Source organism: Bufo bufo, chromosome 2 (assembly GCF_905171765.1).
Source record: "Bufo bufo chromosome 2, aBufBuf1.1, whole genome shotgun sequence".
Taxonomy (NCBI): Eukaryota; Metazoa; Chordata; class Amphibia; order Anura; family Bufonidae; genus Bufo; species Bufo bufo.
This window is the reverse complement of record NC_053390.1, coordinates 30,430,226-30,442,169: the sequence shown is the minus strand read 5'-3', so window position 1 is coordinate 30,442,169 and position 11,944 is coordinate 30,430,226.

Here is an 11,944-nt window from a genome sequence, read left to right as displayed (position 1 = left end):
ATCAGTATCTGATCGGTTGGGGTACGACTCTCAGGACCCCTACTGATCAGCTGTTTGAGAAGGCAGTGGCGCTCCTGCGAGCGTCGGGGCCTTCTCTCTGCTTTCCCTAGGCCTAGTGACGGCACGTTTATCGGTCACAAGGCCTAGAAGCAGCTCAGCCCAATTCTCTTCTCTGCAATACCAAGCACTACCACTATACAATGTAGGGCGCTGTGTTTGGTAAGCATGGAGAAGGCCGTGGCGCTCACAGGAAAGCTGCTGCTTTCTCAAAAGGCTGATGTCGTACCCCCACCGATCAGATACCGATGTCCTATCCTGAGGATAGGTCATCAGTACAAAAATCTCAGACATGTCAGGGGTTCATAAATTTCAATTTCATCCTTATCATAAAAGGTTTTAGAAATTTGCACTCATGTATTTGTTTTTTCAGTCCTCCACGTCACAAAACGAAAAGCTTTGTATTTTGTTCAGTTTTTTTTGGGGGGGACGGGACTGTGTAGATGGGACCCGGCAGGCGATGGGTTAAGTGAGAAGTAACAGAGGACTATTTGTCTTCATATGGGCTCCTCTCCTCTGTAATATGCGGTTTTTGGTGCGCACTCGTGACTCATTCAACCGTCCAATATTAATATTCCCATTCACTCAGGTCCTGTCATTGAACAACCGACATCTGGATGAAATTTGGCCGCTTTTCCGCTAGAATAATGTCAGCCAAAAAGTTTTGAAGCAAAAATAAAGATGAATCAAGAACTGCAGACTGGAAACAAAAGAAATATGAAGACGTGACCTCTCCAGAATCTTGACTCTTTACCAAAAGGCTTGAAAATTTGCTGCCCAGATCTACCAAAAAAAAAAAAATACATAACAGGAGCCAACAATCCAGTGACCGCACAGGGTGGTCAGCGGGGGAGCTCAGTGACGTAGGATCTCATCAATGACACAGTTCAGACGCAACCGTAGCTAAATAGGGGCTATCATAATGGAGGATGAGGGTACCTCAGGCTCTGGGTATGAGATCTGTGAGCCCCCAAGTATAAAAAATATAAAAATTTAAATTTTGTGCAGATGTTATGTGGCCAAATCATTCTGTATCCACCAGAAGTGGACGGAACCGCTGCTCTATAGATTTATTTCCATACGGAGGTTGCTGGACAGGCTAGAATTCTGCCTCCAAACCACTGGGCGCAAGGAAATACTATATAACAAACTCCGAAAACTAAGACATCACACTGTACAACAACAGTATCTGAGCTACCAAACTATACAAGGCCAAGCACTGAGATACTAAACTAAATAAGAACAGGAACTAAGTGACCCAGGATGGCGCCATACTAACACAGCTTATCACAGACCAATCACTAGTGTTGATCGAGCACCAAAGTGCACAATGAAAGTCAATGGGAGAACCAGAGCAAAAATGACAAGGAATCGGCACTGCAATACATCCTTCATTACACATAAAGGACGGCATCATACACATCCTTAGAAAATTATGATTGATGGCCTGCTGGTGACCCAAAACATTAGAGGCGAGGGCCTGCTGCTGATCTGACCCTCTAAAACATTTGGAGTGAGGGCCTGCTGGTGACCCTCTAAAACATTAGGGGTGTCGGTCTGCTGCTGAGCTGACCATCTAAAACATTAGGGGCGAGGGTCTGCTGGTGACCCTCTAAAACATTAGGGGTGAGGGTCTGCTGCTGAGCTGACCATCTAAAACATTAGAAGCGAGGGCAGCCTAATAAGCATGTTGATATGATGGAGGAGGAGGACGAGAAAAGGAAGATTGAACCATATACCCTTGTTTGTGGTGGAAGGGGTGGATGGGAATACAGTGTACTCAATACACCATAAAAGCGACATCTAAAGTGCCTTTATGTTCAGCCACTTTCCTCTGGTGGAGTAGAGAAGTCAGGGGCAAGCCAGGCCTGTTCATTTTGATAAGAGTCAGCCTGTCAGCATGTTCAGTTGACAGGCGAATACGCTTATCAGTTATTAAGCCCCCAGCGGCACTAAATACCCGCTCTGACAAAACGCTGGCGGCAGAGCAGGCCAGCACCTCCAAGGCGTAGAGCGCCAGTTCGAGTCTTGTGTCCAGCTTGGACACCCAATAGTTGTAAGGCACAGAGGGATCACTGAGGACGCTGACACGGTCTGCTATGTACTCCTTCACCATCTTCCAAAACTTTTCCCTCCTTGTGACACTGGGCCACGCATCAGGGTGAGGGTGCTGGTGGGGTGTCATAAAACTGTCCCAGGCCTTGGAGAGTGTTGCCCTGCCTCTGTTGGAACTGCTGTGTGTTCCCCTCGTCTCCCCTCCTCGGTTGCCCAAGGAACTACGGACTCTGCCACCAGCGTTGTCAGCTGGAAGTTTTTGGAGCCATTTTCCCACAAGGACCTTCTGGTATTGCACCATTTTGCTTGTCCTCTCCACCACAGGAATGAGAGATGAGAAGTTCTCTTTGTAGCGGGGGCCGAGAAGGGTGAACAACCAGTAATCGGTGCTGGGCCAAAATGCGTATAACGCGAGGGTCACGGGAAAGGCAGCATAACATAAAGTCAGCCATGTGTGCCAGAGTCCCAACAGACAAGACTTCGCTGTCCTCATCAGGAGGATGACTCTCAATCTCCTCTTCCTCCTCTTCGGCCCATCCATGCTGAACAGATGGAATAAACCTGCTATGGGTACTACCCTCTGTAGCGGAGGCAACCGTCTCCTGCTCCTCCTTCTCATCATCATCCAATTGGCGCTGAGAAGACGAATGGAGGGTGGTCGGCTATCACCCTGTGTAATGTCTTCCCCCATTTCCACCTCTTCCACATGCAAAGCGTCCGCCTTCATTGTGAGCAGCGACCGTTTCAGTAGACACTAGTGTTGGGTGCGAATATTCGAATAGCGAATATTACTCGCGAACTTCAAGAATTCGCGAATATTATGAATATAGTTATATATATTCGTAATTTTAAATATTCTAGATTCCATCAGTAACCTCCCTTCTTGCTTGTGGGCCAATGAGAAGGCTGCAATGTCTTTGTCTGAACTTAGCAACATCCCTAGCAACCAATAGGAAAGTTGCCTACCCCTTACTACAGGGTGGGCCATTTATATGGATACACCTTAATAAAATGGGAATGGTTGGTGATATTAACTTCCTGTTTGTGGCACATTAGTATATGTAAGGGGGGAAACTTTTCAAGATGGGTGGTGACCATGGCGGCCATTTTGAAGTCGGCCATTTTGAATCCAACTTTTGTTTTTTCAATAGGAAGAGGGTCATGTGACACATCAAACTTATTAGGAATTTCACAAGAAAAACAATGGTGTGCTTGGTTTTAACGTAACTTTATTCTTTCATGAGTTATTTACAAGTTTCTGACCACTTATAAAATGTGTTCAATGTGCTGCCCATTGTGTTGTATTGTCAATGCAACCCTCTTCTCCCACTCTTCACACACTGATAGCAACACCGCAGGAGAAATGCTAGCACAGGCTTCCAGTATCCGTAGTTTCAGGTGCTGCACATCTCGTATCTTCACAGCATAGACAATTGCCTTCAGATGACCCCAAAGATAAAAGTCTAAGGGGGTCACTGGATATGCGAAATTGCTACATGATGATGTGTTTCCCTCTTTATGCACTGAAGCTGGCACGTTCCCTGAGTTTTTCCAGCAAGATGGTGCACCACCACATTATGGGTGTCAGGTCCGTGCCTTCCTAGATGAACAGTTTCCTGGAAAGTGGATTGGTCGTCGTGGGCCAGTTGAATGGCCCCCAAGGTCTCCCGATCTGACCCCCTTAGACTTTTATCTTTGGGCAACCTTGTCGTGGTAAGTGGGCCTATGCTCTTTGATCAAACTGTATACTAATGCCTCCTAATAGTGCATAGCAATAGATTGATAATAGGGCTGTATAGCCACGTTGTATCATGCTGAAATGTTAAACAGTTGTTTATATCAAAAGCATAGTATTGAGGATGTGCGATTTAGATTTTCTCTCATATTGAATAAGCTGTTATTCCACTACTGCCTTCTGCTGCTCACAAAGCCTGGCCAACATGTGGAACGTGGAGTTCCAGCGCGTGCTCACGTCGCACAACAGTCAGTGAGCTGGCAATTGCAAGTGCTGCTGCAGTGTTGCCAGACCGGCGGAAGCTGTCGATGACTTTCGGGAATGGGCACACACGCGGCGTACCTTCACTAGTAGCCCAGGCAAACTGGGGTAGATTTTGAGAAACCGCTGAACCACTAAGTTGAACACGTGGGCTAGGCATGGGATGTGTGTGAGCTTGCCGAGCTCCAAAGCCGCCACCAAGTTACGGCCATTATCAGACACAACCATGCCTGGTTCTAGGTTGAGTGGCGAGAGTCACAGCTCAGTCTGTTCCCTTATACCCTGCCACAGCTCTGCGGCGGTGTGCTGTTTGTCCCCTAAGCAAATTAATTTCAGCGCGGCCTGTTGACGTTTCCCCACTGCAGTGCTACACTGCTTCCAGCTACTGACTGATGGCTGGCTGGTGGTGCAAGATGATAATTCAGAGGTGGAAGTGGAGGAGGAGGCTGAGGAGGAGAAGTGGGGGTTGCAGCCACTAATGTAGGTGGTGGCGGAAATCCTGATGGAAGTAGGGCCCGCAATCCTTGGGGTCGGTAGCACCTGTGCCATCCCAGGGTACGACTCACTCCCGGCCTCCACAACGTTCACCCAGTGTGCCGTCAGGGAAATGTAGCGTCCCTGGCCACAAGCACTTGTCCATGTGTCAGTCGTTAAGTGGACCTTCCCAATAACTGCGTTGGTCAGGGCACGGGTGATGTTACGGCCACATGCTGGTGTAAGGCGGGGACGGCACACCGGGAAAATTAGTGGCCGCTGGGGACTGAGTAACAAGGGACGGCCACCGCCATCAGGCTGCAGAAAGCCTCTGTGACCACAAGCCTAAATGACAACATTTCCAGGGCCAGCAATTTGGAAAGGTGCGCATTTAACGCTATGGCCTGTGGGTGGGTGGCTGGGTATTTGCGCTTTCGTTCAAAGGCCTGTGGTATAGACATCTGTACGCTGCGCTGGGACACAGAAGTAGATGTGGTAGATTATGGTGCTTGCGAAGGTCCAGGTGCAGGGCAGGACGCATCCGGGCCTGCGTCTTGGACAGGGGATTGGCCAGCACGTAACACAGGGGAAGTGGAGGCAGTGGTGTGAACCGCAGACACTGGTTGTGGACCCAGGCGTTCAGCCCAACTATTAGGGTGCTTTGATGCCATGTGGCGGATCATGCTGGTGGTGAGGTTGCTAGTCTTCACGCCCCTGCTCATTTTGGTATGGCACAGGTTGCAAATGACAATTATTTTATCGTCCGCACTTTCCTCAAAAAAGCGGCAGACTTCGGAACACCTACCCCTTGGCAAGGGAGATTGCCACAAGGGGGTGATCCGGGGAACGGTTGTGGGCCTGTTTGGTGTGGCCCGCCTTCTCCCTTTTGCCACCCCACTGCCTCTTCCAGCCTGTTGCGGTGCTGTAGATCCCTCCCCCTCTGTACTGCTATCCTTTCGCTCGGCTTGCCACCTTCCCAGGTTGGGTCAGTGATTTCATCGTCCACCACCTCCTCTTCCACTTCCTCACTCTGGTCATCCTCCTGACTTGTTGACCTAACGACCTCAGTTATTGACAACTGTGTCTTATCCTCACCATGAACCTTTTCAGACACTAATTGTGGTTGACTTATTGGCAACTGTGTCTCATCATCATTCACCTCGTGAAACACTAATTGCCATTCCCCATCGTCATCTTTTTCTGACTGTGAATGCTCAAGAGTTTGTGAATCAGTGCACAAGATCTCCTCATGTCCCTCTCCAAGCCGGGTTGGCAAGAGGTCCAAATCAAATAATGGTGATGGGAGGAAGGAGGATCAGGGTGAGGATTCTGTTGACCAGACTCGTGGCTACTGAGACTGGACTTTGTGGAAGACAGGATGGTGCTTAACCGACTGAAAGCATTATCTGCTGCAATCCAACCGACCACCTGGTCGCACTGGAGTGGTGTCCTGCGCCGCCCTGCAAACTGGGACATAACGCTAGGAATCGTGGATGAGTGTGTTTCTTGTGCTCTGGCAGCAGGCACAGTTTCACCGCACCCAGGGCCATGGCCTCTGCGTGCACCATCAGCAGCACGGCGACTTCCCTCTACCTTACTGCTCGCCTTGAGCATATTAAATGGTATATATGCTTGCAAGTATGTCACATGTACAGTAGTGCAGGTTTTGTAAGTGTATGCGCAAATAAATTACACTGAATGTCACAAATATTTAGGATGTGCAAACGTTATACAGGAGATGTAGCGCAGGTAATGTCGCTGCCACCAGGGGCGAAAAAATTAAACTAAATGTCATTGATATTTAGGATGTGCAAACGTTATTGTAACGGAACTCTGAGTACCTCCATTGATGGATGCTCCTAGTGCTTCCAGAGGGCTCCAAGCACTCCACTTGACACCGTAAGCACTGCCGACCCCACGAACCACCGCAGCTTGGTTAGGATCTTGCCGTCTTCTACCCACCCTGGACCTACGACAAGGCTCCAGTGGGTGAACCTCTCTTCCTTCAGAGAGTGATGCAGGAACAAGCTCTTAAAAGAATAGCAATTTAGCGGGGCTCAGACATAGCGCCTTGACTTGGGGGGAAGACTGCAGGCAGGTAAGGGTTAAGGGATTGGTAGTGTGGGTAAAACGGGAGTTAGTGTAAGGGGTGGAGTTGAGGATATGGTTTGGCGGGCAGTATAAAAGGAAGGGAGAGGAGGGGCTTAAGAAAAGTTTAGTCAGAAAGCGTGGAAGGTCCCGCCCAACCACCCTTGTTTGGTGAGTTTTTTCATTCTTGATCAGAGGTACGTATTAGTTAGTTAAGGGCGGTTTTTGATGTGGGATCCTTGGGGGGCAATTCATGGTTAAGAGATGCGTTAGATGGTGGAATGCGCGTCTATTGGAGTTAAGAAGCTGGTTAATGCGCCTCCTGTTCGGCCTAAGAAGGCCTAGGGGAGTTGTATACTTGAAATTGGTGGATCTGGTGTCCTTGGGTCGGTGAATGCGGCCAAGGGCAAGGAAAGTCATAAGTAACGGAGATGGGGAATAAGACGTGTTTGGGGTTGCCTTCCAGGATCTCTTTGAGGGATAACAGCGGTTAAAATGTTAAGATGATGTTTTGATATTATTGTTAGATAATATTTATGTTTAAAAGACAGGTTGTAATTTTATATGTTAAATTAATAAAGGTGGCCTTTAAGGCCATATTTTACCAACAAAATTGTGGTTTTGTGTCTTATTAGGAAAAGGGGGCTGGTTATGAGAATGGGGTAGCCGGAAGGAGTTTCTTCCATCCCATTAAGTCAAAGCTCAGGGATTATAGCCAGGGGAGTATACAGTGTATAGCATTCCCCAGTGTAGATGCAGCCTTTTCCCCACACACATGAGGCAAGGCTCTATGTTGAGGGTAAAACAGAAACTCTTTAATGGGGCTACATGTCAGCCTTTTATGCAGGTCTTCCAGCAAGGGATACTCCCCTGGGGACCTTATGGGAGACTGAGACAGTTTTTACATTAGCCAATCACATGCATTTACAGTATGGAAACACTCCCAGCAATTGTACACAACCCCCCTCTGCCTGTGATACAATTAACAAACACAATGGGCTCTGCCTGTGATACAATTACCAAACACAATGAATGGGCTAACGTAATCACTCACAGGCAGAAAACACAAATTTTTCCCCAAAACATAGAAAACACCCCAAAGCTCCACATATCCCCATAAATTATACATCCCTGGATAGCTCTGATCTGGGCGAACAACATATCCAGAAATCACCCAGATCAGAGCAGGGGTTCCCGAATTCCATGGAAGTCACATTTGACCGACCGCAAGCATGGCGTTCCTGCCCAAAACAGTTCTGCAGATTTAGGCTGTGCGGCCGGTGTACCTTCTCCTTCAAAGGTTTAGTATATGGGCCATAATCCTGAGGAAAAAGGCTGGCAAACAGGCCCTTCCAAAACCCAGTGGCGAGGTTATTTCCGCCATACATCTCCCCCTTCATGGAACGACTAACCAGGTACTTGACTTCACGCCGGTCGATACCTGAGTTAGTCTGGCAGCCCACCCACAACCAAATACTGGACCTGTTGAATTTGGTAGCCTGTCTCTGTCCAGTGAGTCCACCAAGGTTGTGTTGGTAGCTGGTACTCCCAGTCTCTGTGCTGTTCTCTGGCTGGGAGTGGTGGTTTCTTTTTTTGGCAGAGATCAGCAGTACTCTACCCTGGTGCCAGCGCTTCAGCTGGATAAACTGGTGCGCAGTCCTGACCTGTAACTAAGGGACAAGTATGGCAGAAGCCAGCGGCGCTCTGCCCGGATGCCAGCGCTTCTGCTGGGGTAGGCTGTGGGGAGTCAGGCTCTGGACAAGAAGATAGGGGAGGGCAGAGGCCGACTGCACTCTGCCCAGATGCCAGCTCTTCCGCTGGGATGTGGTCAGGGAATCCTACCCCCAGGACCTGGTTGCGGATCTGCTGTGGAGAGGAGGGTTCGCTTACCTCCTCCTCCTGGCATTCCTTCGTAATTGGTTGGGGATCTGTACAGGCCGTCCAGCATCTCTGTAGGTCTGGTGCAGAGACCCCAGTCCCATCTGCACCATCGAAGTTAGGGGTGCTGTCCCCCTGTGGTTGGGGAGAGAGATCGGTTGTCTCCTCTCCCTGCAAGGTACACTGACGCTGGGGAAGGGAGACGATGCTCTCCTCTCCCTGCAAGGTATACTGCCGCTGGGGAAGGGAAATGACACTCTCCTCTCCCTGCAAAACATACTGCCGCTGGGGAGCAGGACCGACTGTCCCTACTCCCTGAAACTCCGGCTGCCATTGGAGTTCTGGGCCGACATCCCAGCATCCCTGTAGGGCCGGTGGAGAGACCTCGGTCCCATCTCCACCTGCAATATGGAGTTCCCCCCAGAACCCGTCAATAAGGTCCCCTACCTCTGTAGCTGATAGTGAAGTAGGGGGTACCTCAGCGGGGTCTTCCCCGCCGCAGGGCTTTAAGTCTGAGACTGCCACCCAACTCTCCTGTAGGGTATTCTCAACTACGTGGAGCAGATGTCGGTAGTCCTGCTCCAGCCCCCACTCCAGTGTCACTAGATATTCCAAGTCTGGTCTCACATCGTTGGGGTCAGCCCAATCTTGCATACCCTCCCTGAAGTCGTAGATGTCATAAAATCTGGTCTCCATAGTGCTCCCGACCTGCGGTTTTGTGAAAGTCTCCCACAACAAGCCAGGGCCATCGTAATCATACCCCTCCGGGTTGTCATGCTCCGCCGTCCAAGGAATATTCCGAGCGGTATACCACCACAATTTTGTAAATCCACGAACGGTGTCTCCGAGCTGCTTCTCGTCGCACTAGGACACCATCCCACTGCTGCCACCACTGTAACGGATCTCCAAGCACCCCGACTGGGTACCTCCATTGATGGATGCTCCTCGTGCTTCCCAAGGGCTCCAAGCACTCCACTTGACACCGTAAGCACTGCCGACCCCACTAACTGCCGCAGATTGGTTGGGATCTCGCCTTCTTCTACCCACCCTGGACCTACGACAAGGCTTTCAGGTTCCAGTGGGTGAACCTCTCTTCCTTCAGAACAAAAAACGAGCAGGGTGCGCTCACCTGGATAATGAAGGAAGCACGGAGCACGCTGAAAACAAAGCGTGGAAGTAACATCCAAAGAAACAGAAATCCAGCTTCCAGTACAAAAAAGTGGCAGCTTTTATTGGAAATAATGCATTAAAAACCAGTTACAGATGTGCACAGTGATGTGTGTGGTGTGTTACACACTGGTCAGGTATACAGATGTATACAGTGATTTGTGAGGTGTGTTACACAGTGGTCAGGTATACAGATGTGCACAGTGATGTGTGTTACACACTAGTCAGGTATACAGATGTGCATCAATGATGTTCAAGGTGTTTTCTACAGTGCTCAGGTGTATAGGTGTGTACAGTGATGTGTATGTTGTATTAGATACTGGTCAGGTACACATATTTGCACTGTGATGTGGGAGGTGTGTTGCACACTGGTCAGATATACATATATGCACCAGTGACATATGATGTGTGTTACCCACTGGTTAGGTACACAGATGTGTACAGTGATGTGTGCGGTGTGTTACATACTGGTCAGGTATACACATGTGTACAGTGAAGTGTGTTACATACTGGTCTCGTATACAGATGTGTACAGTGTGCTGTGTTACACTGGACAGATATACAGAAGTTCACAGTGATGTGTAAGGTGTTTTATACACTAGTCAGGTATATAGATGTGAACAGTGAGGTGTGTTACACACTGGTCAGGTATATAGATGTGCACAGTGAGGTGTGTTGCACACTGGTCAGGTATATAGATGTGTACAGTGAGGTGTGTTGCACACTAGTCAGGTATATAGGTGTGTACAGTGAGGTGTGTTGCACACTGGTCAGGTATATAGGTGTGTACAGTGAGGTGTGTTGCACACTGGTCAGGTATATAGGTGTGTACAGTGAGGTGTGTTGCACACTGGTCAGGTATATAGTTGTGTACAGTGAGGTGTGTTGCACACTGGTCAGGTATATAGATGTGCACAGTGAGGTGTGTTGCACACTGGTCAGGTATATAGTTGTGTACAGTGAGGTGTGTTGCACACTGGTCAGGTATATAGTTGTGTACAGTGAGGTGTGTTGCACACTGGTCAGGTATATAGATGTGCACAGTGAGGTGTGTTGCACACTGGTCAGGTATATAGGTGTGCACAGTGAGGTGTGTTGCACACTGGTCAGGTATATAGATGTGAACAGTGAGGTGTGTTACACACTGGTCAGGTATATAGATGTGCACAGTGAGGTGTGTTGCACACTAGTCAGGTATATAGTTGTGTACAGTGAGGTGTGTTGCACACTGGTCAGGTATATAGGTGTGCACAGTGAGGTGTGTTGCACACTGGTCAGGTATATAGATGTGCACAGTGAGGTGTGTTACACACTGGTCAGGTATATAGTTGTGTACAGTGAGGTGTGTTGCACACTGGTCAGGTATATAGGTGTGTACAGTGAGGTGTGTTGCACACTGGTCAGGTATATAGGTGTGCACAGTGAGGTCTGTTGCACACTGGTCAGGTATATAGATCTGCACAGTGAGGTGTGTTGCACACTGGTCAGGTATATAGTTGTGCACAGTGAGGTGTGTTGCACACTGGTCAGGTATATAGGTGTGCACAGTGAGGTGTGTTGCACACTGGTCAGGTATATAGGTGTGTACAGTGAGGTGTGTTACTCACTGGTCAGGTATATAGGTGTGTACAGTGAGGTGTGTTGCACACTGGTCGGGTATATAGGTGTGCGCAGTGATGTGTGATACACTGGTCAGGTATATAGGTGTGTGCAGTGATATGTGTTACACTGGTCAGGTATATAGGTGTGCACAGTGAGGTGTGTTGCACACTGGTCAGGAATATAGTTGTGTACAGTGAGGTGTGTTGCACACTGGGCAGTTGTATATAGATGTGCACAGTGAGGTGTGTTGCACACTGGTCAGGTATATAGGTGTGCACAGTGAGGTGTGTTGCACACTAGTCAGGTATATAGATGTGCACAGTGAGGTGTGTTGCACACTGGTCAGGTATATAGACGTGTACAGTGAGGTGTGTTGCACACTAGTCAGGTATATAGATGTGCACAGTGAGGTGTGTTGCACACTGGTCAGGTATATAGTTGTGTACAGTGAGGTGTGTTGCACACTGGGCAGTTGTATATAGATGTGCACAGTGAGGTGTGTTACACACTGGTCAGGTATATAGGTGTGCACAGTGAGGTGTGTTACACACTGGTCAGGTATATAGGTGTGCACAGTGAGGTGTGTTGCACACTGGTCAGGTATATAGGTGTGCACAGTGAGGTGTG